Genomic DNA, 26,672 nt, shown 5'->3' with positions numbered 1-26,672 from the left:
GCCTGATCCATTGAGTTCCTCCAGCATTTTGTGTGTTGGATGGCTAGTTCTGGAGTGCAGGTCTTCAGCATAACAGGCACAATATCATTTGGACCATCACCTTTATCAAGTGCTGTTAAAAATTCCTTGATTCAAATTGGCAGAACATAAGCGATGGCTGAGACCTCAGGATGAATCATCCTCTCGGCATTTTTGTTTGCTAATGTTTCATCTTTAACCTGTGGTGCTGTGCCTCTGTGAGAGATGGGTAAAGTTCCCTCTATATTTTCAGTTTAATTAATGTCAGGATACAGCAGGTTTGCAGATTTTTGATCTGTTGATCACATTATTTTCTCTTTTGCATCTAGATTCAAGCTTAGATGTTGTTTTGTACTGCAAATTCACTAGGGTCGCTTCCTTTCATGGACTCTGTCTACACTTCCCGCTGCCTCGGGAAAGCAGCCAACATAATCAAAGACCCCTCCCACCCCAGACGTCCTCTGTTCTCCCCCCTTCCATCGAGCAGAAAATACAAAGGTTTGAAAACACACACCACCAGGCTCAAGGACAGCTTCTACCCAGCTGTTATAAGACTTGAACAGATCTCTTGTACAATACAGATGAACTCTTGAACTCATGATCTATCTGGTCATGGCCCTTGCATTTTATTTTTCTGAACTGCAAATATTTACCTGAACTGCACTTTCTCTGTAACTGTAACACTATATACTGCATTCTGTTATTGCTTTTCCCTTGTACTACCTTGATGTACTTATGTTTTGAAATGATCTGTATAGATGGCATGCAAAACTAAGTGTCTCATTGTATCTTGGTACATGTGACAATAATAAAACAATTACCATTTTTAGGTGTAGCCGTTGCTGTTCATTAAACCAGGGTTAGTCCCTTAGCCAGAGAAAAAAAGGACTACAGATGCTGGAATCTCAATGAAAAACACAATGGTGCTGGGGGAACTCAGCAGGCCAGGCAGCATCCGTGGAGAAAAGCAGGCAGTCAACGTTTTGGGTCAGAACCCTTCTTCAGGACTGAAGATAGGAAAAGGGGAAGCCCAATATATAGGAGGGAAAAGCAGAGCAGTGATAGGTGGACAAAAGAGGGGAGGCGGGGTGACACAGGGTGGTGATAGGTCGATGCAGGTAAGAGATAGTGATAGGCAGGTGTGGGGGAGGAGGGGAGAGCAGATCCACCAGGGGATGGGTCAAAGGTAAGGAGAGAAAGGAGAAAAAAGGTAGAAAAAAGAGAGATAGGCAAGGAAAGGGAAGAAGAGAAGAAGCATGGTGGGGGGGGCGGTGTTGTGGGGAAGGGGGTGGGGATTACCTAAAGTGGGAGAATTCAATGTTCGTGCCGTTAGGCTGCAATGTTCCAAGACGGAAAATGAGGTGCTGTTCCTCCAGTTTGCGCTTGGAATTCTCCTGGCAGTGGAGGAGGCCGAGGACTGACATATCAGTGATAGTGTGGGAGGGGGAGTTGAAATGACTGGCAACAGGGAGATGCAGATCGCGGTTACAAATAGAGCGCAGGTGTTCTGTGAAACGGTCACCAAGTCTGTGTTTGGTCTCACCGATGTTGAGGAGGCCACACTTAACCAGATGTTAATGGAAGAGTGAGGGATTTGGTCATTCATGGGTCATTCCTGTATGCACAGTGATGGTCCAGCCTCATCACTCCAGTGAGTCAGGTTCTATTCTGAGCTCTACTGCTGTCTGTGTGGAGTTTGCACTTTCTCCCTGTGACCACATAGGCTTTCCCAGGGTGCTCTGGTTTCCTCCCACATCCCAATGATGTGCTGATTTGTAGGTTAAATAGTTGCTCTATGTTGCCCTTCTTGTAAGTGGTTGGTGGGAGAATCAGAGGGGTTTGGTTTGGTTTGGTTTATTATTGTCACATCTACCAAGGTACAGTGAAAAGCTTTTGTTTGCATGCCATCCAGACAGATCATCCCATACATAATTAAATCGAGGTAGTAAAAAGGAAAACAGAATGTAGAATATAATGTTGTAGTTACAAAGAAAGCGCAGTGCAGGTAGACAAATAAAGTGCAAGGGCTACAACGAGGTAGATTGGGAGATCAAGAGTTCGTTCTTTAGTGTATGGGAGTCTGATACCAGCGGGATAGAAGCTGTCCTTGAGTGGTACATGTTCTCAAGCTTCTGTGTCTTCTGCTCAGTGGGAGAGGGGAGGAGAGTGTCCGGGGTGGCGGGTTGATTAAGTTGGCTGATTTCCCAAGGAGGAAGTGTAGATGGAGTCAACAGAGGGGAGGCTGGTTTATGTGATGACCTGGGCTGCGTTCACAGCGCTCTGCAATTTCTTGCTGTCTTGTTCAGAGCAGTTCCCATACCAAGCTGTGACGCATCCAGATAGGATGCTTTTTATAGTGCATCTGTAAAAATTGGTAAGAATCACTGGGGATATGCTGTATTTTCTTAGCCTTCTGAGAAAGTAGAGGTGTTGGTGTGCTTACTTGACTGTGGGGTCAACGTGGTTGGACCAGGACAAATTGTCGGTGATATTTACACCTAAGAACCTGAAGTTCTGGGAAGGAATGTGTTATGATGACTGGGATAGATGGAATTGCTCTTAGATGAACTCGATGTACTAAATTGTCTCCTTCCATGTCATAACAGAAGCCACTTGCCGATTGGGTCTTTGCCAGCTCACTGTAGTCAAAGCAGTCAGTCCCAGTTCTCCCTCTATCCCTGTACCACTGTGTTTATTTCCCTCAAATTATGATCCATAGTTAGGAAAGAAATTAGGAGGCCAAAAAGGGATCATGAAATGGCTTTGACAGGTAGGCTTAAAGACAATCTCAAAACCTTTTACAAGTATATTAGGAGCAAGAGGGTAGTGAAGGAAAGAGTTGGTGCCCTCAGGGACCAAAGGGTTAATGTGTGTGTGGAGCCAGAGAATATGAGCAAGGTCCCAAATGAATACTTCTCATCCGTTTTCACCAGGGAGGAGAGTGTGGAGGCTGGAGAGTTAGGGGAGGAGTGTGTTGATATTCTGAACATGTCTGTATCAGGAAGTGTGAGAAATATTGGTGCACATTAGGATGAATAAACCCCCAGGGCCTGATGGAATCTATTCTAGGATGCTATTGGAAGCAAGCGAGGAGATTGCTGGGGTTCTGACAGAGATTTTTGCATCTTCGTTAGCCTGGCTGAGATACCAGAAGACTGGAGGAAAGCTAACGTTGTCCTCTTGTTCAAAAAGGGCAGTAAGGAAACTACAGGCCGGTGAGCCTTACATCAGTGGTAGGGAAGTTGTTGGAGAAGATTCTGAGGGACAGGATTTATCTTCACTTGGAAAGGCAGGGACTGGTTAGCAGGAGTCAGCATGGTTTTGTGTCGGGAGATCATGTCTCACAAATATGATTGAGATTTTTAAAGGAAAAACTAAGAAAATTGACAAAGGCAGGACAATTAATGTAGGATTCATGGACTGCAGTAAGGCCTTTGACAAGGTCCCACATGGTAGGTTGGTCCAGAAGGTTAAAGGACATGGGATCTGAGGTGTGTTGGCAAACTGGATCGAAAATTAACGCAATGATAGGAAGCAGAGGGTAGTGGTGAATGGGTGTTTTTCTGGCTGGAAGTCTGTAACAAGTGGTGTACCACAGAGATCGGTGCTGGGACCATTGATGTTTGAATTATATATAAATGACTTGGATGAGAATGTAGGAGGCTTGATTGGTAAGTTGGCAGACATAAAAACTGCTGGCATTGTAGAGATCAAAGAAATTTCCCTAAGGGTACAGCAGGACAGAGATCAGCTAGAAAGCTGGGCAGCGCAGTGGCAGATGGAACTTAAACCAGAGAAGTGTGAAGTGATAAATTTTGAGATGGGCGATGCTGGGAGGACAGTAAATAGGAGGGACCTTGTGAGTGTTGATGTAACTTTGGGGTGCAAGTTCATAGCTCCCTGAAAAATGGCAACAGAGGTGGATAGAGTAGTGAAGAAGGCATTTGGTAGGCTGGTCTTCATAGGCCAAAGCATTGTCTAAGAGTTGAGAGATCATGTTACAGCTGTACAAAACGTTGGGCAGACTGCACTTGGAGTATTGTGTATAGTTCTGGTCACCACACTACAGGAAGGATGTGGTAGCAATAGAGAGAGTGCGGGAATGATTCACCAGGATGTTGCCTGGAATGGAGCAGAGGTTGGATGGGCTGGGATTGTTCTCACTGGAACATAGGAGGCTGAGGGGTAACCTTACAGAGGTTTATAAAATGATGTGGGGCATAGATAGCCATTTTCCTACGGCAGGGGAGTCTAGAAATAAAGGCAGATGTTTAATGTGAAAGTAGAGAAATTTAAATGAGATCTAAGGGATAAGCTATTCAGACAATTGGTGGTGGTTATCTGAAACAAGCTGCCAGAGGAAATGGTAGCAGCAGATACAATAACAAAGGTTAAAAGGTGTGAAGACAACAACTTGACAGGAAAGGTTTAGAGGGAAATGGGCCTAATGTAGTGATCAGCATTGACAGGAATCAGTCAGCAGGTGGGCCAAAGGACCCGTCACTGTGCTGCACAATTCTATGACTCTATGACTATGATCTGCCTGAGAGTAGCAACAATATGATGGTATCCACCTGAGTGGCTGTGTGAGTGCCGAGGTCTGATGATGTGTGGCTCCATGTATTCTCATTGTGGTTGTGTGTGGGTATTTGCCTGAGTGTTGGTGTAACTGTCTCCTTGAGTGTTGGTGTATGTGATTGTCTGCCTGAGTGTTGCTTCATGTAATTGTCTGCCTGAGTTTTGGTGTCGGTAACTTTCTGCCTGAGTGTTGGTGCAAGTAAATGTCTGCCTGAGTGTTGATGTATATCATTGTCTCCTTGACTGTTGGTGGATGTAATTGTCTGCCTGAGTGTTGGCGTCGGTAACTGTCTGCCTGAGTGTTGGCGTCTGTAACTGTTTGCCTGAGTGTTGGTGTATGTAATTGTCTGCCTGAATTTTGATGTAGGTAACAATCTGCATGAGTGTTGGTGCATGTAACTGTCTGCCTGAGGGTTGGTATCGGTAACTGTCTGCCTGAGTATTGGCATCTGTAACTGTCGGCCTGAGTGTCGGTGCATCTAAGAGTCTGCCTGACTGCCGGTGCATGTGAATGTCTGCCTGAGTGTTGGTGTCAGTAACTGTCTCCCTGACTGTTGGTGCATGTAACTGTCTGACTGAGAGTTGGTGTTGGTAACAGTCTGCCTGAGTTTTGGTGCATGTAATTGTCTACCTAAGTGTTGGTGTAGGACACTGTCTGCCTGAGTGTTGATGCATGTATCTGTCTGCCTGAGTGTTTATGTATGTAATTTTCTGCCTGAGTGTTGGTGGCGGTAACTGTCTGCCTGAGGATTGGTGCATGCAATTGTCTGCCTGAGTTTTGATATTGGTAATTTGTCTGCTGAGTATTGGTGTATGTAAATGTCTCCCTGAGTGTTGGTCTCGGTAACTGTCTACTTGAGAGTTGGTCTATGTAATTGTCTGCCTGAGTGTTGGTGTTGGAAACTGTCTGCTTGATTGTTGGTGTATGTAACTGTCTGCCTGAGTGTTCATGTATGTAATTTTCTGCCTGAGTGTTGGTGTATGTAACTGTCTGCCTGACTATTGATGAATGTAATTGTCTGCCTGAGAGTTGGTGTATGTATAGTCTGCCAGAGTGCTGATGTTGGTAACTGTCTGTCTGAATGTTGGTGGATGTAATTGTTTGCCTGACAGTTGGTGCATGTCAGCGTCTGCCTGAGGGTTGGTGTAAGCAATGATCTGCCAGACTGTTGGTGTATCTAACCATCTGCCTGAGTGTTGCTGTATGTAACTGCCTACCTGACTGCTGGTGCATGTAACATTCTGACTGAGAGTTGATGTCGGTAAATGTCTGCCCGAGCGTTGTTGTATGTAACTTTCTCTCAGTGTTGCTCCATGCAACTGTCTGCCTGAGTTTTGGTGTATGAAATTGTCTGGCTGTGTGTTGGTGCATGTAACTGTCTGCCTGACTGCTGGTGCATGTAACTGTCTACCTCAGTGTTGGTGTCGGTAACTGTCTGCCTGAATGTTGTTGTATGTAACTTTCTCTCTCAGTGTTGCTCCATGCAACTGTCTGCCTTAGTTTTGATATATGTAATTGTCTGCCTGAGTATTGGTGTTGGTAACCGTCTGCCTGAGTGTTGGTGTCGTCAACTGCCTGCCTGAGTGTTGGGGTCGGTAATTGTCTGCTTGAGTGTTGCTGTATATAACTGTCTGCCTGAGAGTTCATGTATGTCGTTTTCTGACTGAGTTGGTGTATGAAATTGGTGGATGTAACTGTTTGCCTGAGTGTTGATGTATGTAATTGTCTGCCTGTGTGTTGGTGTATGTAACTGTTGCCTGACTGTTGATGTATGTAATTGTCTGCCTGTGTGTTGGTGTATGTATTATTTGCCTGAGCGTTGGTGTCCGTAACTGTCTGCCTGAGTGTTGCTGTATGCAATTCGTCTGCCTGAGTTTTGGTGTATGTAACTGTCCGCCTTAGCATTGATATACGTAATTATCTGCCTGAGCGTTGGTGCATCTAAGAGTCTGCCTGACTGCTGGTGCATGTGACTGTCTGCCTGAGTGTTGGTGTCAGTAACTGTCTCCCTGACTGTTGGTGCATGTAACTGTCTGACTGAGAGTTGGTGTCGGTAACTGTCTGCCTGAGTGTTGGTGTATATAATTGTCTGCCTGAGTGTTGGTGTGGGTAATTCTTTGCTTGAGTGTTGGTCTATGTAATTGTCTGCCTGATTGTTGCTGTATATAACTGTCCGCTGAGAGTTCATGTATGTAATTTTCTGACTGAGTTGGTGTATGAAATTCTCTGCCTGCATGTTGGTGTATGTAACCGTCTGCCTGAGTGTTGACATCAGTACTCGTCTACCTGTGTGTTGGTGTATGTAACTGTTGCCTGACTGTTGATGTATATAATTGTCTGCCTGTGTGTCGGTGTATGTATTATTTGCCTGAGCGTTGGTGTCCGTAACTGTCTGCCTGAGTGTTACTCTATGTAATTTGTCTGCCTGAGTTTTGGTGTATGTAACTGTCTACCTTAGTATTGCTATATGTAATTGCCTGGCTGAGTGTTGGTGGATGTAATTATCTCCCTGAGTGTTGGTGTCCGTGACTGTCTGCCTGAGTGTTGGTACACGTAACTATCTGCCTGAGTGTTTGTGTCGGTTACTGTCTGCCTGAGTGTAGGTGTATGTAACTGTCTGCCTGAGTGTTGGTGTATGTACTTGTCTGTCAGAGTGATGGTGGATGTGATTGTCTGACTGAGTGTTGGTGTCGGAATCTGTCTGTCTGAGTGTTGGCGTCTGTAACTGTCTGCCTGAGTGTTGGCGTATGCAATTGTCTGCTAAGTGTTGGTATATGTAATTGTCTGCCTGAGTCTTGCTGTATGTAATTTGTCTGCCTGAGTGTTGATGTATGTAACTGACTGCCTTGGTGTTGATGTATGTAATTGTCTGCCTCAGTGTTTGTGTCTGTTTCTGTCTGTCTGAGTTATGGTGTATGTCACTGTCTGCCTGAGTGTTTGTTTATGTAACTGTCTCCCTGACTGTTGGTGTATGTAACTGTCTACCTGAGTGTTGGTGTATGTAACTGTCTGCCTGAGTGTTCATGTATGTAATTTTCTGCCTGAGTGTTGGTGGCGGTAACTTTCTGCCTGGGTGTTGGTGCATGCAATTGTCTGCCTGAGTTTTGATATCGGTAATTTGTCTGCTGAGTATTGGTGTAGGTAAGTGTCTCCCTGAGTGTTGGTGTCGGTAACTGTCTACTTCAGAGTTCATCTCTGTGATTGTCTTCCTGGGTTTTAGTGTATGTAATTGTCTGCCTGAGTGTTGGTTTCTGTTACTGTCTGCTTGAGTGTTGGTGTATGTAACTGTCTGCCTAAGTGTTGGCGTCAGTAAGTGACTGCCTGTGTGTTGGTGCATGCAACTGTCTGCCTAACTATTGATGTATGTAATTGTCTGCCTGACTGTTGGTGTATGTAAGTGTGTGCCTGAGCATTCGTGTATGTAATTGTCTGCCTGTGTATTGGTATATGTAACTGTCTGTCTGAGTGTTGGTGTCAGTAACTGTCTGCCTGGGTGTTGGTGTATGTAAATCTCTGCCGAACTATTGGTGGATGTAATTGTCTGCCTGAGGGTTGGTGGAAGCAATGATCTGTCAGGCTGTTGGTGTATCTAACTGTCTGCCTGAGTGTTGGTGTCAGTAACTGTCTGCCTGAGTGTTGGTGTCAGTAACTGTCTCCCTGACTGTTGGTGCATGTAACTGTTTGATTGAGAGTTGGTGTCTGTGAATGTCTGTCCGAGGGTTGGTGTATGTAATTTTATCTCTCAGTGTTGCTCTATGTAATTGTCTGTCTGGGTGTTGATGTTTGTAACTTTCGGCCTGAGTGTTGGTGTATGTAATTGTCTACCTGAGTGTTGGTGTCGGAAACTGTCTGCCTGAGTGTTGCTGTATATAACTCTCTGCCTGAGAGTTACCATAGAACCATAGAACAATACAGCACAACACAGGCCCTTCGGCCCACCATATTGTGTCACCCTTCAAACCACTCCTACGACTATCTAACCCCTTCCTCCCACATATCCCTCTAACTTAAATTCCTCCATATGCTTATCTAACAATCTCTTGAACTTGTCCAATGTATCAGCCTCCACCACCACCCCAGGCAGCGCATTCCATGCACCAACCAATCTCTGGGTGAAAAGCCTCCCGCTGACATCACCCCTGGATTTCCCACCCATTACCTTAAAGCCATGTCCTCTAGTTTTGAGCATTGGCGCCCTGGGAAAGAGGCGCTGGCTGTCCACTCTATCTATTCCTCTCAATATCTTGTATATCTCTATCATGTCTCCTCTCATCCTCCTGCTCTCCAATGAGAACAGCCCTAGCTCCTTTAGTCTCTCCTCATAATCCATACCCTCTAATCCAGGCAGCATCCTGGTAAATCTCCTCTGCACCCTTTCCAACACCTCCACGTCCTTCATATAATGAGGCGACCACAACCGGATGCCTAACCAGAGTTTTGTAAAGCTGCATCATCACTTCACGGCTCTTAAACTCGATCCCCCAACTTATGACCCATAAGCTTTCTTAACTACCCTATCCACCTGTGAGACAACTTTCAATGATCTGTGGATATGAACCCCCAGATCCTTCTGCTCCTCTACACTGCCCAGAATCCTGCCATTTACCTTGTACTCTGCCTTGGAGTTTGTCCTTCCAAAGTGTACTACCTCACACTTCCCTGGATTGAACTCCATCTGCCACTTGTCAGCCCAGCTCTGCATCCTATCAATATCCCTCTGCAAGCTTTGACAGCCCTCGACACTATCCACAACACCACCGATCTTTGTGTCATCTGCAAACTTGCTAACCCACCCTTCCACCCCCTCATCTAAGTCATTAATAAATATCACAAAAAGTAGAGGTCCCAGAACCAATCCCTGCGGGACACCACTAGTCACAGCCCTCCAATCCAAATACACTCCCTCCACCACAACTTTCTACAGGCAAGCCAATTTTGAATCCACACGGCCAAGCTTCCCCAGATCCCTTAGCCTCTGACCTTCTGAAGAAGCCTACCATGCGGAACCTTGTCAAACGCCTTACTAAAATCCATGTAGACCACATCTACTGCACTACCCTCATCAATCTTCCTGGTCACCTCCTCAAAGAACCCTATCAGGCTTGTGAGGCAAGACCTTCCCTTCACAAATCCATGCTGGCTGTCTCTAATCAGTGTATGTTTCTCCAAATGCTCATAGATCCTATCTCCTAGAATCCTTTCCAACAGCTTACCCACCACAGACGTAAGGCTCACCGGTCTGTAATTCCCTGGACTATCCCTACTACCTTTTTTGAATAAGGGGACAACATTCGCCACCCTCCAATCCTCCGGTACCATCCCCGTTGACAACGAGGACTCAAAGATCCCAACCAGCGGTTCAGCAATCTCCTCCCTCGCCTCACGAAGCAGCCTGGGGAATATTCCGTCAGGCCCCAGGGACTTATCTGTCCTAATATTTTCTAACAACTCCAACACATCCTCTCACTTAGTATCTACATACTCTAGAACATTACCCTCACCTACACTGTTCTCAGCATCATCAAGACCCCTCACCTTGGTGAATACTGAAGAGAAGTATTCATTGAGGACCTCACCCACTTCCACAGCTTCCAGGCACGTCCTCCCACCTTTGTCTTTAATTGGACCTACCTTTACCCTAGCCATCCTTCTGCTCTTTACATACAAGAAAAAAGCCTTTGGATGCTCCTTAACCCTACTCGCCAAAGCCTTTTCATGTCCCCTTCTCGCTCTCCTCAGCCCTTTCTTAAGTTCCTTCCTTGCTACTCTATATTCCTCATGAGCCCTGTCCGTTCCTTGCTGCTTACACCTTATGTTTGCTGCCCTTTTCTTCCTAACTAGTTGTTCCACCTCTCTCGTCACCCATGGTTCCTTCACCCTACCATTCCTTCTCTGCCTCACCAGGACAAATTTATCCCTAGCATCCTGCAAAAGATCCCTGAACATCAACATCTCCATTGTACATTTCCCTTCAAAAATGTCACCCCAGTTTACACTCTCAAGTTCTTGCCTTATAGCCTCATAATTTACCCTTCCCCAATTAAATATCTTCCCATCCTCTTTGCTCCTATCCTTGTCCATGACAATTCTAAAGGTTATGGAGCAATGGTCACTGTCCCCCAAATGCTCACCCACCGATAGATCTGTCACCTGACCAGGTTCATTACCTAAAACTAGATCTAATATGGCATTCCCTCTAGTCGGCCTGTCAACATACTGCATCAGGAATCCATCCTGGACACACTTAACAAGCTGCGCCCCATCTAAACCTTTGGCACTAAGTAGGTGTCAATCAATATTTGGATAGTTGAAGTCTCCCATTATAATAACCCTGTTATTTTCACATCTCTCCAAAAATTGCTTCCCAATCTGCTCCTCAGTATCCCTACTGCTACCGGGGGTCCTATAGAATACTCCCAGGAGGGTAACTGCCTCTTTCTTATTCCTAACTTCCACCCATATTGACTCTAGAGAGGATCCTTCTACGTTATCCACCCTTTCTGCAGCTGTAACAGTGTCCCTGACCAGTATCGCCACCCCTCCTCCTCTTCTCCCCTCCTCCCTATCCCTTTTAAAACACTGAAAACCAGGAATATTCAATATCCATTCCTGCCCTGATGTCAGCCATGTCTCTGTAATAGCCACAATATCATAGTTGCATGTACTTATCCAAGCTCTCAGCTTATCACCTTTATTCCTGCTGCTTCTCACATTCAAGTAAATGCACTTTAGCCCATCCACCTTACTACTTTTGTAGCCTGTATTCTGCTTCTCCTTCCTCAAAGCATCTCTGCCTGTCAGATCTGACTTTTCCCCATCCCCTTCTTCCTCTGACCTACTCCTCCAGTTCCCCTTCACAATCTAGTTTAAACCCTCCTGAACCACCCTAGCAAACCTAGCCCTAAGGATATTGGCCCCCCTCAAGTTTGGGTGTAACCCGTCCTCTCTGTACAGGTCCCACCTTCCCCAGAAGAGTTCCCAATGATCCAAAAATCTAAAACCCTCCCTCCTGCACCAACTCCTCAGCCACGCATTTATCTGCCATCTCCTCCTGTTCCTACCTTCACTATCGCGTGGCACTTGCAGTAATCCCGAGATCGCTACCCTCGAGGTCCTGTCCTTCAGCCTTCTGCCTAGCTCGCTAAACTCACTTTTCAGGACCTCATCCCTCTTCCCACCTATGTCGTTGGTACCAACATGAACCACGACTTCTGGCTCTTCTCCCTACCGCTCGAGAATCCTGTGGACCCAATCAGTGACATCCCGGACCCTGGCACCTGGGAGGCAACAAACCATCTGGGATTCATGCTCACTGCCACAGAACCTCCTGTCTGTTTCCCTGACTATTGAGTCCCCTATCACTACTGCCTTCCTCTTCTCCTCCCTTCCCTTCCTAGCAGCAGGACCGGTCCCAGTGCCACAGACCTGGCTACTGCTGCTAGGCCCCGGCAGGTCATCTCCCTCAACAGTCTCCAAAGCAGAAAATGTGTTACTGAGGGGAACAGCCTCCAGGGTCCTCTGCTATACCTGCCTGTCCGTTTTCTTTTACCTTTTCCCTCCCCTGACGGTCACCATTCTATCTACTTCCTAGACTCCAGAATTACCTGATCTAAGAGGGGTGACCGTCTCCTTATGTACAGTATCTACAAAACTCTCCCCCTCCCTGATGCTGCACAGTGTTTGAAGCTGTAACTCCAGCTCATCAATTTTGAGCCGAAGTTCCTCCAGCCAAAAGCACTTACTGCAGGTGTGGCCATCGTGGACCGCAGCAAGGTCCACGAGTTCCCACATCAAGCAGCTGCAGCATACCACCCTGTCCTCCATCTGAACTAATTCCTTTTTTTCTCCCCCCTAGTTTTTCCAACTTAAATATTTATCACAGATAACAGGTAAACCTTACCTTTACCTACCTACCAGCTACTCACCTGCCTTGCCCCTTTACGCCGAAGCCCCTTAAGCCAAAGCCCGACCACTCTGCTCCCTCTCACTCTGCTGCCCACTCCGACGATGCCCACTGGATATGGTGGTTTGCTGTTTTAAATGCCTGCGCCGCGTCAGCGCAGTCCAGCCCCCACTCTTCCCGACGAAAACTTATAGAAACACTTAAAAAAGAACCTTATGAAAATCTAACCCTAATAATCACAACCCTATTAAAAACTAACCCTTATAATTAAAACCCTGTTAAAAAATAGATAAAAAGTAAAACTTAAAACGTATCTGCTCCGAAGTCTTCCGAAGCAAAACCCATGGAGCCTCTGAAGTTTTTTTTCTCTCCCTGCTTTTTAAAATGCCTGCGCCGCGCCTGCGCAGTCCAGCCCCCACTTATAGAAACACTTATAGAAACACTTAAAAAAGAACCATATAAAAATCTAACCCTAATAATCACAACCCTATTAAGTTAATGTATGTAACTTTCTGACTGAGTTGGTGTCTGAAATTCTCTGCCTGAGCGTTGGTGGATGTAACTGTCTGCCTGCGTGTTGGTGTATGTAACCGTCTGCCTGAGTGTTGGCGTCAGTACCTGTCTACCTGTGTGTTGGTGTATGTAACTGTTGCCTGACTGTTGATGTATGTAATTGTCTGCCTGAGTTTTGGTATATGTAACTGTCTGCCTTAGTATTGATATATGTAATTGTCTACCTCTGTGTTGGTGTATATAATTATCTCCCTGAGTGTTGATGTTGGTTACCGTCTGCCTGAGTGATGGTGTATGTAATTGTCTGCCTGACTGTTGGTGCATGTAATTGTCTGCCTGAGTTTTGGTGCAGGTAAATATCTGCCTGAGTGTTGGTGCATGTAACTGTCTGCCTGAGGGTTGGTATCGCTAACTGTCTGCCTGACTGTAGGTGTATGTAACAGTCTGCCTGAGTGTTGGTGTATGTAATTGTCTGCCTGAGAGTTGGTGCATGTAAGTGTCTGCCTGAGGGTTGGTGTAAGCAATGATCTGCCGGACTCTTGGTGTATGTAACTGTCTGCCTGAGTGTTGGTGTCGGTAACTGTCTACTTGAAAGTTGGTCTATGTGATTGTCTGCCTGGGTGTTGGTGTATGTAATTGTCTGCCTGAATGTTGGTGTCGGAAATTGTCTGCTTAAGTGTTGGTGTATGTAACTGTCTGCCTGAGTGTTGGTGTATGTAACCGTCTGCCTGAATGTTGACGTAAGTGTCTGCCTGTGTGTTAGTGCATGTAACTGTCTGCCTGACTACTGATGTATGTAATTGTCTGCCTGAGAGCTGGTGTATGTATAGTCTGCCAGAGTGCTGATGTTGGTAACTGCCTGCCTGAGTGTTGGTGGATGTAATTGTTTACCTGAGAGTTGGTGCATGTAAGTGTCTGCCTGTGGGTTGGTGTAAGCAATGATCTGCCAGACTTTGGTGTATCTAACTGCCTGCCTGAGTGTTGGTGCATGTAATTGTCTGCCTGAGTGTTGGTGCATCTAACTGTCTGCCTGACTGCTGGTGCATGTAACTGTCTGACTGAGAGTTGGTGTCGGTAAATATCTGCCTGAGTGTTGGTGTATGTAAATTTCTCTCTCAGTGTTGCTCTATGTAACTGTCTGCCTGAGTTTTCATGTAACTAATTGCCTGCCTGAGTGTTGGTGTTTGTAACTGTTGGCCTGAGTGTTGGTGTATGTAATTTGTGTGCCTGAGTGTTGGTGTATGTAACTGACTGCCTTAGTGTTGATGTATGTAATTGCCTGCCTGAGTATTGGTGTTGGTAACTGTCTACCTGAGTGTTGGTGTTGGTAACTGTCTGTCTGAGTGTTGGTGTCAGTGACTGTCTGCCTGAGTGTTGGTGTCGACAATTGTCTGCCTAGTGTTGGTGTATATAATTGTCTGCCTGAGTGTTGGTGTCGGAAACTCTCTGCCTGAGTGTTGCTGTATATAACTGTCTGCCTGAGAGTTCACGTATGTAATTTTCTGACTGATTTGGTGTATGAAATTCTTTGCCTGAGTGTTGGTGTATGTAAACGTCTGTCTGAGTGTTGGCATCAGTACCTGTCTACCTGTGTGTTGATGTATGTAATTGTCTTCCTGAGTGTTGGTGTTGGTAATTTGTCTGCCTGAGTATTGATGTATGTAATTTTCTGCCTGAGTGTTGCTGTCAGTAACTGAGTGTCGGTATTGGTAACTGTCTGTCTGAGTGCTGGTGTATGTAACTGTCTACCTGAGTGTTGCTGTCAATTACTGTCTGCCTGAGTGTTGCTGCATGTAATTGTCTGCCTGACTGTTGGTGTCGAAAACTGTCTGCCTGTGTGTTGGTGTATGTATCTGTCTGCCTGTGCGCTTGTGTCGGTCACCTCTACTTGAGTGTTGGTGCATGAAATTGTCTGCCTGAGTGTTAGTGTAGGTAACTGTCTGCCTGAGTGTTGTTGTATGTAACCATCTACACAAGTGTTGGCGTCTGCATGTCTGCCTGACTGATGATGTATGTAATTGTTTGCCTGACTGTTAGAGTCTGTTTAGTTTGCTGTAGTGTTGATGTTGGTAACTGCCTGCCTGAATGTTTGTGTATGAAATTGTCTTCCAGAGGATTGGTGTTGGTAACTGTCTGACTGAGTGTTCATACATGTAATTTTCAGCCTGAGTGTTGGTGGATGTTACTGTCTGCTTGAGTATTGGTGAACTTAATTGCCCACCTGAGTGTTGGTGTATGTAATTGTCTGCCTGAGTGTTGGTGTATCTAACTGTCTGCCTGACTGCTGGTGCATGTTACTGTCTGCCTGAGTGTTGGTGTCAGTAACTGTCTGCTTGACAGTTGGGGTATGTGATTGTCTGCCTGAGTGTTGGTGTATGTAACTGTCTGCCTGAGTGTTGGTGAAAGTAATTGTCTGCCTGAGTGTTGGTCCCGGTACCTGTCTGCCTGAGTGTTGGTGTATGTAACTGTCTACTGGAGTGTTGGTGTCAGCAACTGACTGCCTGAGTTTTGGTGTTGGTAACTGTCTGCCTGAGTGTTGGTGCATGTAATTCTCTGCCTGAGTGGTGGTGTATGTAACTGTCTGCCTTAATGTTGGTGTATGTAATTGTCTGCCTGAGGGTTGGTGCAGGTAAGTGTGTGCCTGAGTGTTGGTGTAAGTCATTTTATGCCGGACTGTAGATGTACCATAGAACCATAGAACCACAGAACCATACAGCACAAAACAGGCCCTTCGGCCCACCGTGTCGTGCCGTCCATCAGACCACCCTCACACTACCTAACCCCTTCGTCCCGCATATCCCTCTATCTCACGTTCCTCCATATGCCTATCCATGTATCTAAATGTTTGCCTGAGTGCTGGTGCATGTAACTGTCTCCCTGAGTGTTGGTGTCTGTAAATGTCTGCCTGAGTGTTGGTGAATGCAAATGTCTGCCTGAGTTTTGATATCAGTAAATTGTCTCCCTGAGTGTTGGTGTCTGTAACTCTCTGCCTGAGTGTTGGTATTGGTCACGTCTGCCTGAGTTTGGCGTCAGTAAATTTCTGCCTGTGTGGTGGTGTATGTAACTGTCTGCCTGACTGTTGATGTACGTTATTGTCTGCCTGAGCATTGGTGAATGTAACGGTCTGCTTGAATATTGGTGTAATAATTTTCTGCCAGACTGCTGGTGCATGCAATTGTCTGCCTGAGTTTTGATATCAGTATATTGTCTGCCTGAGTGTTGGTGTATCACAAGACAAGACAAGGGAGCAGAAGTAGGCCATTCAGCCCACCAAGTCTGCTCCAAAGAAAAGGGAAGAAAGAAAAAGAAATGAGAAATGGGAGGGGGGGGGGAAACACTATTCTAACCCCAATTTCCGGCCTTATCCCCAGATCCCTTGATACCCCGACTATTTAGATATCTATCTATCTCTTCCTTAAACGCCTCCAATGATCTGGCCTCCACTGCTGTACGTGGCAAGGAATTCCACAAATTCACCACCTTCTGGCTAAAGAAATTTCTCCTCATCTCTGTTTTAAACCTGTACCCTCTAATTCTAAGATTGTGCCCTCTGGTCCTGGACTCACCCACCAAGGGAAACAGCTTGACCACATCTACTCTGTCCAGTCCTTTCAACACCTTAAATGTCTCTATGAGGTCCCCTCTCATTCTTCTGTACTTCAGTGAATACAGTCCAAGAGCCAACAAACGCTCATCACATGTAAGCCCTTTCATTCTGGGAATCATCCTCGTAAATCTCCTCTGAACCCTCTCCAACATCAGCACATCTTTCCCAAGATATGGGGCCCAAAACTGTGCACAGTATTCCAAATGAGGCCTCACTAGTGCCCTGTAGAGCCTCATTAACACTTCCTTACTTTTATACACTATACCTCTCGAAATGAATGCCAACATAGCATTCGGTTTCTTTACCACTGATCCGACCTGGTGGTTAACCTTTACGGTATCCTTCACGAGTACCCCCAAGTCCCTTTGTACTTCTGTACTTTGAATTTTCTCTCCTTCTAGATAATAATCTGCCCATTTATTTCTGTTTCCAACGTGTACAACTGCACATTTCTCAACATTGAATCTCATCTGCCATTTCCTTGCCCATTCTCCTAAACTATCTAGGTCTCTCTGCAACCTTCATGTCTCCTCAATACTCTCTACACCTCCACCTATCTTGGTGTCATCTGCAAACTTAGCCACAAAATTATTTACTCCATCATCCAAATCGTTAACGTACAAGGTAAAAAGAAGCGGCCCCAACACCGACCCCTGCGGAACACCACTAGTAACCAGTAGCCAACCAGAACAAGATCCTTTTATTCCCACCCTTTGCTTCCTGCCAACCAGGCAATGCTCCACCCATTCTGTTATCCTACCTGTATGTAACTGTCTGCCTGAGTGTTGGCATCAGTACGTGTCTGCCTGTGTGTTGGTGCATGTAACTGTCCGTCTGACTGTTCATGTATGTAATCGTCTGCCTGAGTGTTGGTTTTGGTAACTGTCTGCCTGAGTGTTGGTGTCGGTTACTGTCTGCCTGAGTGATGGTGCATTTAATTGTCTGCCTGACTGTTGGTGTATGTATGTTTTGCCCCAGTATTGATGTTGGTAACTGCCTGCCTGAGTGTTGGTCTATGTAATTGACTGCCTGAGTGTTCATGTATGTTATTTTCTGCCTGAGTGTTGGTGTATGAAATTGTCTGCTTGAGTGTTGGTGTATGTAACTGTCTGCCTGAGTATTGGTGTATTTAATTTTCTGCCTCAGTGTTGGTTCATGTAATTCTCTGCCTGACTGTTGGTATATGTAATTGTCTGCCTGAGTGTTGGTGTATGTAACTGTCTGTCTGAGTGTTGGTGTCGGTAAATGTCTGCCTGAGTGTTGGTGTTGATAACTGTCTGCCTGAGTGTTGGTGTTGGTAATTTGTCTGCCTGAGTTTTGGTGTATTTAACTCCCTGCCTGAGTGTTGGTGTCGGTAACTCTCTGCTTAAGTGTTTGTGTATGTAACTGTCTGCCTCAGTGTTGGTGTCGGTAACTGTCTGCCTGAGTGTTGGCGTATGTAACTGTCTGCCTGAGTGTTGGTGTCGGTAACTCTCTGTCTGAGTGTTGGTGTATGTAACTGTCTGCCTGGGTGTTGGTGTCCGTAACTGTCTACCTGAGTGTTGGTGTATGTAATTTTCTCTCTGAATGTTGCTGTATGTAATAGTCTGTCTGAGTGTTGCCTGAGATTTGCTGTATTTAACTGTCTGCCTGAGTGCTGGTGTCAGTTACTGTCTGCGTGCGTGTCAGTGTATGTAATTGTTTGCCTGATCGTTGGTGTCGGTGACTGTCTGCCTGAGTGTTGGTGTCGGTACCTGCCAGCCTCAGTGTTGGTGCATGTAACTGCCTGCCTGAGTGTTGGTGTAAGTAATTATCTGCTGGAGTGTTGGTGTATCTAACTGTCTGCCTGAGTGTTGGTGTTGGTTACTGTCTGCCTGAGTATTGTGTATGTAGTTGTCTGCCTGATGGTTGGTGTCGGTTTCTTTCTGCCTGAGTGTTCATGAGTGTAGTTGTCTGCCTGAGTGTTGGTGTCGGCAACTCTGTGCCTGAATGTTGGGGTACATAACTGTCTGCCTGAGTTTTGCTGTTTCTACTTCTCTTCCTGAGTGTTTGTGTCAGTAACTGTCTGCCTGATTGTTGGTGTATCTAACTGTCTGCCTGAGCGTTGGTGTCGGTAACTGTCTGCCTGAGATTTGGTCTATGTGATTGTCTGCCTGAGTGTTGGTGTATGTAACCATCTGCCTGAGTGTTGCCATCAGAAACAGTCTGCCTCCTATTTGGTGTATGTAATTGTCTGCCTGAGTGATGGTGTCGGTAACTGTCTGCCTGAGTTTTTCTGGATGTAACTGTCTGCCTGAGTTTTGTTGTTGGTAACTGTCTGCCTGTGTGTTGGTGTCTGTAACTGTCTACCTGAGTGTTCGTGTATGTAACTGTCTACCTGAGTGTTGGTGTATGTAACCATCTGCCTGAGTGTTACCGTCAGAAACAGTCTGCCTCTGTTTTGGTGCATGTAACTCTCTGCCTGATTGTTGGTGGATGTAATTGTCTACCTGAGTGTTGGTGTCAGTAACTGTCTGAATAAGTTTTTCTGCATGTAACTGTCTGCCAGAGTTTTGTTGTTGGTAACTGCCTGCCTGAGTGTTGGTGGATGTAATTGTCTGCCTGAGTGTTCATGTATGCAATTGACTGCCTGAGTGTTGGTGTATGTAACTGTCTGCCTGAGTGTTGATGTTGGTAACTGTCTGCCTGAGTGTTTGTGTATATAACTGCCCACCTGAGTGTTGGTGTCAGTAACTGTCTGCCGGTATTTTGGTGTATGTAACTCTCTGTCTGAGTGTTGGTGTAGGTAATTGTCTACCTGAGTATTGCTGTATGTATTGATCTGCCTGAGTGTTGCTGTCAGTAATTTGTCTGCCTGAGTGTTGGTGTATTTAACTGTCTGCCTGAGTGTTGGTGTCGGTAACTATCTGCCTGAGTGTTGGTGTATGTAATTGTCTGCCTGAGTGTTGGTGTCAGTAACTATCTGCCTGAGTGTTGGTGTATGTAATTGTCTACCTGAGTGTTGGTGTCATTAATTTTTCTGCCTGAGTCTAGGTGTATGTTATTTTCTGCCTGCGTGTTGGTGTATGTAACTGTCTGCGTGAGTGTTGCTGTCAGTAACTGTCGGCCTGAGTGTTGTTGTATGTAACCGTCTGCCTGTGTGTTGGTGTATGTAACTGTCTGTCTGATTGTTGGTGACTGTAACTGTCTGCCTTAGTGTTGGTGTTAATAACTGTTTGCCTGAGTGTTGGTGTTAGTAACTGTCCGACTGATTGTTGGTATATGTAACTGTGTGCCTGAATGTTGGTGTCGGTAGTTTGTCTGCCTTAGTATTGGTGTATGTAACTGTGTTCCTGAGTGTTGGTGTCGGCAACTGACTGCCTGAGTGTTGATGTGTGTAATTGTCTGCCTGACTGTTGGTGTTGGTAACTGTCTCCTGAGTATTAGTGTATGTAATTATCTGCCTGAGTGTTGGGGTAGGTAACTGTCTTCCTGGTGGTTGGTGTCGGTAGCTGTCTGCCTGATTTTTGGGTATGTAACTTTCTGCTTGAGTTCCGGTGTATGTAACTGTCTGCCTGAGTGTTGGTGCAGGTAATTGTCTGCCTGAGTGTTCGTGTGGGTAACTGTCTGCCTGAATCTGGTGCATCAGAATATTAGAATCAGAAGCAGTTGCAGGACATTCAGTCCCTCATGACTGCTGTGCCAAGCAGTCAAACCATGACTGATCTTTCACATCAGCACCACTTTGCTGCACTAACCCATATATTGGTAATTGTTTTATTGTTGTCACATATTCTGAGACACCGCTTTTGTTTTGTGCCCTTTAATATCAAAATAATTATCAGCCTCTCTCTTGAACCGGTGACTAAACCCTCACCACCTCTTGAGTTGAGGATTCCACTCCACTCCACTCCATTTGACTTGAATGTCTGACCACTTCGTCTGACACTTTGACCCTTGGTTATAGACTCCCCAGCCAGGGGAAATATCGTTCCTTTGTCTACCCTGTCAAACTGCATAAGATTCTGTATGTTTCAATGAGATCAGCTCTTCCTCTAAACAATAAGGAGTGTAGGTAGAGTATACTTAATCTCACAGCACAAACCACCCATTCCAAGAATCAGTCTAGTGAATCTTCACTGTATCCCCTCTATCACAATTATATCCTTCCGTAAGTCAGGAGACCCAGTCTGTACACAATATTCCAGGTACAGTTTTTAATCACAATTAGACATGACAACTCCTGTAGCAACAAACAATCTGCTGGAGGAACGCAGTGGGTTTGGACTCAACCGTGGGGGGAAAGGAATTGTCGATGTTGCAGGTCGAAACCCTGCATCACGACTGAGAGTGGAGAGGGGAGTTGGCTGGTATAAAGGGGAGGGGGGAGTGGTGAGACGGTCTCAGAGGTGATTGGTGGACTGGGGAGGGGTGTAAGATGACAGGCAGGTGGTGCCAGGTCGGGGAGGGGAGCGGGGGTGGAGTTGGGAGACAGTGGCAGGTGAATGATGGATGGAGGCAGACAGAGAGAGAGGATAAACAACAGATGGAGCAAGGTGGGGGGAGGGGAGGGTGAAGGTGGAGACAGTGGCTGGAGGGAGATAAGCAGCAACACAAAGGGCCGCCAGTGCTGGATACTGATAAGTAAAGGAGGTGAGAACGGGAACCATTGGGGGAGAGGGGAATGGCAGGTGGAACCAGAACCTGGTAGTGGTGGGGGGTGGATTGCGGGGAACCTGTGTGTGAAACGTGTATGATGTGGGTGGATAGAAACCGGAAGGGGAGGGGGATGAAGATGGATGAAGATAAGCTAAGATAAGATAAGATAAGATCAGATCAGATCAGATCAGATCTTTATTAGTCACATGTACATCGAAGCACACAGTGAAATGCATCTTTTGCGTAGTGATTTTGGGGGCAGCCCGCAAGTGTCGTCACGCTTCCGGCGCCAACATAGCATGCCCACAACTTCCTAACCTGTACCTCTTTGGAATGTGGGAGGAAACCGGAGCACCCGGAGGAAACCCACACAGACATGGGGAGAATGTACAAACTCCTTACAGACAGTGTCCAGATTTGAACCCACGTTTCTGGTGCTGTAAAGCATTATGCTAACCACTATGCTACCGTGCTGGAAAGATATGAGGGAAAGTGGACAAAACTGGGAGTACCAGAGGAAGCTTAGAAGCAGGGGGGGGGGGAGGTGGGGATAAGGGGGGGTAAAGGGGAAAAAACACCGGAGTGGAAGGTTACCTAAAGCTGGAAAATTCCATGTTCATTCCATTGGGTTGCAGACCACCCAGGTGGAATATGAGGTGTTTCTCCTCTAATTTGTGCTGGGCCTCGCCATGGCCTTGGAGAAGGCCAAGGATGGACAATTGAAATGGCATGCAGCTGGGAGCTCAGGATGAACATTGTAGACTGAACATAGATGCTCTGCGAAATGGTCACCCAGTCTGCGCTTTGTCTCACCAATGTAGAGGAGGCCACATCGGGGGCACTGAGTGCAGTAGACAAGGTTAGAGGAGGTGCACATGAATCTTTACTTCACCTGGAAAGACTGTTTAGGTCTCTGGATGGTGGTGCAGGAAGAGGTGTAAGAACAAGTGTTACATCTACTGCCAGAAGTGCCAGAGCTCAGGGAAGGGTGAGTGAAGAGGAACAATTGGACCAGGGAGTAACAGAGGGAGTGGTCCCTGTGGAAGGTGGACAGGGGTGGGGAGGAGAAGATGTGGCTGGTGGTAGGATCTCCAGAGACAGATTAACCACAGACATCTTTCACAAACCCACTGACTCCCACAGTTACCTTGACGACACCTCTTCCCACCCTGTCACTTGCAAGGATACCGTCCCCTTCTCCCAGTTCCACCATATCTGTTCCCATGATGAGACTTTCCACTCTAGAACATCCAAGATGTCCTCTTTTTTTCAGAAAACAGGGTTTCCCTTCCACCACCATCAATGCAGTCCTCACCCACATCTCCTCCATTTCCCGCACGTCTGCTCTCACCTCGTCTCCCTGCCGACATAACAGGGACAGGGTTCCCCTTGTCCTCACCTACCATCCCATGAACCTCCGCATCCAACACATCATTCTCCACATCTTCTGCCGTCTCTATCAGGATCCCACCACCAGGCACATCTTCCCCTCCCCTCTCGGCTTTCCACAGGGATTGTTCTCTCCACGACTTCCTTGTCCCCTTGTCCCTCCCCACCGATCCCCTTCCAGGCACTTATCCCTGTAATCATGCTAAGTGTTACACTTGACCCTAAACCTCCTCCCTCACCACCATTCAGGGCCCTAAACAGTCCTTCCAGGTGAGGCAGTCTGTTACATGTGAATCCACTGGTGTCATTTATTGCATCTGGTGCTCCCAGTGTGGCCTCCTCTACATTGGTAAGACCCGACATAGATTGGGGAACTGCTTCATCGAGCACCTTCACTCCGTCCGCCATAACAGCCAGGATCTCCCGGTGGCCACCCACTTCAATTCCACTTCCCATTCCCACACTGACATGTCTGTCCGTGGCCTCCTCTACTGCCAAGTTGAGGCTAGACGCAGATTAAAGGAACAACACCTCATAATCTGCCTTGGTAGTCTCCAACCAGACGGCATCAACATCAATTTCTCTAACTTCCAGTAACCACTCCCCTCTGTTCTCCCCACCCCCCACCATTGTTTTCCCTTATCCCTCTGGCCCCTTTACCCCTTCTCTTTTCCCACCCCTGCCCTCACGACCTGCCCATCACCCACACCCTCCCTCTGGTTCCCCACCTCCTTCCCTTTATTCCAGGGTCTATTGTTCTCTCCTATCAGACTCCATCTTCTTCAACCCTTTGCCTCTTCCACCTATCACCTCCCAGACTCTCACATCATTCCCACTCTACCCCCCCACCTGCCTAATTTCCCTCCTCACCAGGACTCACCTATCACCTGCCAGCTCGTGCTCCACCCCCTCCCCCCCACCGTCTCATTCTGGCTTCTTCCCCCTTTCTTTCCAGTTCTGATGAAGAGTCTCAGTCCAAAACGTCGACTATTCATTTCCCTCCATAGATGCTGCCTGACCCACTGAGTTCCTCCAGCGTTTTGAGTGTGTTGCTCCAGATTTCCAGCATCTGCAGTTTCTCTTGTGTTGAGCAAAAAAATAAACTGCTGGAGGAACTCAGCAGGTCAGGCAGCATCTGCAGAGAGATGGTCGATGTTTCGGGTCAAGACCCTACACAAGGTCTGCAGGTACCATCATCTGCAGTCTCTTGTGTCTCCATTAAAAAATACTCACCTCTTTTATTGTTTCTACCAACGTGAATGACCTCACATTTTTCCATCTGCTATGTTATTGTTGTTGCCCATTCACTCAGTTTATCAATATCCAGGAGATTAAGATGCATGGGACCTACAGTGATTTGGCCTTTTGGACTCAGAATTGGCTTGCCCATAGAAGACAGATGGAAGTGGTCGATGTGTCTTACTCTGGTTGGAGGTCTGTGACCAGTGGTGTTCCGCAGGGATCCATATTGGAACCTCTGTTGTTTGTGAAATATATAAATGACTTAAATGAAAATGTGGATGGGTGGATTAGTGTGTTTGCAGATGACACAAAGATTGGTGGCGTTGTGCATGGTGTAGAAGATTGCCAAAGCAGGATATAGATCAGTTGCAGATATGGGCAGAGAAATGGCAGATGGCATTTAATCTGGCCAAGTGTGAGGTGTTGCACTTTGGGAGATCAAATGTAAAGGGACATTACACAGTTAATGGCCGGACCCTTAACAGTGTTAATGTACAGAGAGACCTTGGGGTCTGAGTCCATAGCTCCCTGAAGATGGCTGCACAGGTTGACAGGGTGGTAAAGAAGGTGTATGGCATGCCTGCCTTTATTAGTCAAGGTATTAAATTCAAGAGTTAGGAATTTATTTTGCAGCTTTATAAAACTCTGGTTAGGCAATATCTGGAGCATTGCATTCATTTCTGGTCGCCCCATTATAGGAAGGATGTGGAGACTTTGGAGAGGGTGCAGAAGAGGTTTACCAGGGTGCTGTCTGGTTTAGAGGGCATGTGCTATAAGGAGAGGTTGGACAAACTTGGGTTGTTTTCTCTGGAGCAGGGGAGGCTGAGAGGAGACCTAATGGAGGTTTATAAAATTATGAAAGGCATAGATAGAGTAGACAGCCGGTATCTTTTTCTCAGGGTCAAAATATCTAATACTGGAAGGCATTTCGGGTGAGAGAAGGAAAGTTCCAAGGAGATGTGTGGGGCAAGTTTTTTACACAGAGAGTTGCCGGTGCCTGGAATGTGCTGCCAGAGGCAGTGGTGGAGGCAGATAAGATAGAGGTGTTTAAGAGGCTCTTAGATCGGCACATGAATGTGCAGAGAATGGAGGGATATGGACTATGTGCAAGTAGAAGGGATTAAGTGTTGTTAGCTTAATTAGTTTGGCACAACATGGTGGGCTGAAAGGGCCTGTTCCTGTGCTGCACTGTTCTCTGTTCTAATATCCTTTGAAGCCTCTCTGCATCCTCTTCACAACCCACAGTGCTACCCAGCTTTGTATTAGAGCAAACATGGATACATTACACTTCATCCCCTCAATCTATTCATTGATTTACTGTAAATTGTGAACAGTTTGGGGTCCTGCACCCATTCTTATGGTACCTCACCAGCCTCCCATACAGAAAATGACCACTTATTTCTACTCTTCCTTTTCTGACCATTAACTAATCCTCATTCCTTGCTGGTACAGGTGATCCCCGAGATACGATGGGGGAGGGGGTTGTGTTCCCAGAAAACCGTCTGTATCGCAGTCTTCTATAAAGCAAATCCGCATCATCTGTGAATGCAAATTGAAAAAAAATTGACACATGAATTCCATGAGAGCAAATTTTTACTCCATGTCAAATATTTTAGTAGTGGTTTGTGGATTCCATAAGGGTGAATCTCCATTACCCAAACTGCTGTAACATAAAGCTACAGTGTATATTACTCCAATCCCTAGTTTTCTTTAATAATCAGTTGTGGGACACCTTATTGAAGGCTTTATAAGAGATCAAATATGCCACGTCCACCAATTTGTATTCTGCTTGATACAAGCTCAAGAAAAAAACTAATAGATTTGTCAGACATGATATCCCTGCCCAATCTTATTATTTCCTCCTCAGTTGTAGGTTCCAGCATTTACTCATGACTATTATCAGGCTAACTGGTCAGTACTTCTCTATCTTCTCTCACTCTCCTTTTTTCAGCAGTATTGTTACATTTCCTACCTCCCTACCATTCTAGGATCTATTGGATTTTGGAAGATGACAATCACTGCATCCAATTTCTCCATAACAGCTTCTTTTAAAACATTGGGATGCAGGTCATCACACCTGGAGCCTTATCCTTTCAGCCCTGTTCCTTCCTCCAAGCCTACTTCCTAGTGACGATTATTCCTTTCAGCTCCTCGGTCACTGTAGTCCAGCTGTTCTCCACAATTTCCATGAAATTCTTCTTCCAGGAAATTGAAATATTTGTTTAAAAAAAACTATTGACTGTCCATTTCCCTCCATAGATGCTGCCTGACCCACCGAGTTCCTCCAGCTTTGGCTCCCATTCCTTTCACTCTAAACTATAATTTCTGTGCACAAACTATAATTTAATTAAAAAAAGATAAAAATATTTACTTCACAATAGCAATGTGGAATTTACCTACTGAAATGTCTTTAATATTTTTATTTACTTAAAACCCCAAAGTGAGTAATGAGAACCAGTCTATCAGGAAGGGACAGAACATATAAAGGTACCAGTGTACCTCCAGCTTTTTGTGTGTTGCTCCTGATTTCCAGCATCTGCAGTCTCGTGTCTCCAATTCTTGAGTTTATATTCTCTGCCATTTCCATCTTCTCCAATATAATTTCTCCAGTCTCATTAGCTTTTGCTAATCTTTTCCTTTGTACATAGCTATAGAAGGATTTAACATTTTTTTCTATTTTTCATGCTAGATGACCCACACGTTCTCTCCCCATCAACTACTTGATCCACCTTTGCTGAATACTGAATTACTTTCACTCCGCAGGCTTCCTGCTCCTATTGGCAAAATTATAGACTTCTTCCTTT

At 45.9% G+C, this 26,672-nt stretch overlaps 1 protein-coding gene across 2 annotated transcripts in view; it reads left to right on the top strand.

The window, feature by feature from the left end:
- The window catches only part of LOC127567879 (probable voltage-dependent R-type calcium channel subunit alpha-1E), a 615,955-nt gene that overhangs the window by 577,377 nt on the left and 11,906 nt on the right, over positions 1-26,672 (top strand). The gene's annotated exons all lie outside the window — the stretch shown is intronic.

Source organism: Pristis pectinata, chromosome 3 (assembly GCF_009764475.1).
Source record: "Pristis pectinata isolate sPriPec2 chromosome 3, sPriPec2.1.pri, whole genome shotgun sequence".
NCBI lineage: Eukaryota > Metazoa > Chordata > Chondrichthyes > Rhinopristiformes > Pristidae > Pristis > Pristis pectinata.
The sequence above is the reverse complement of the archived record's forward strand: the minus strand, read 5'-3'. Positions and strand labels throughout refer to the sequence as shown.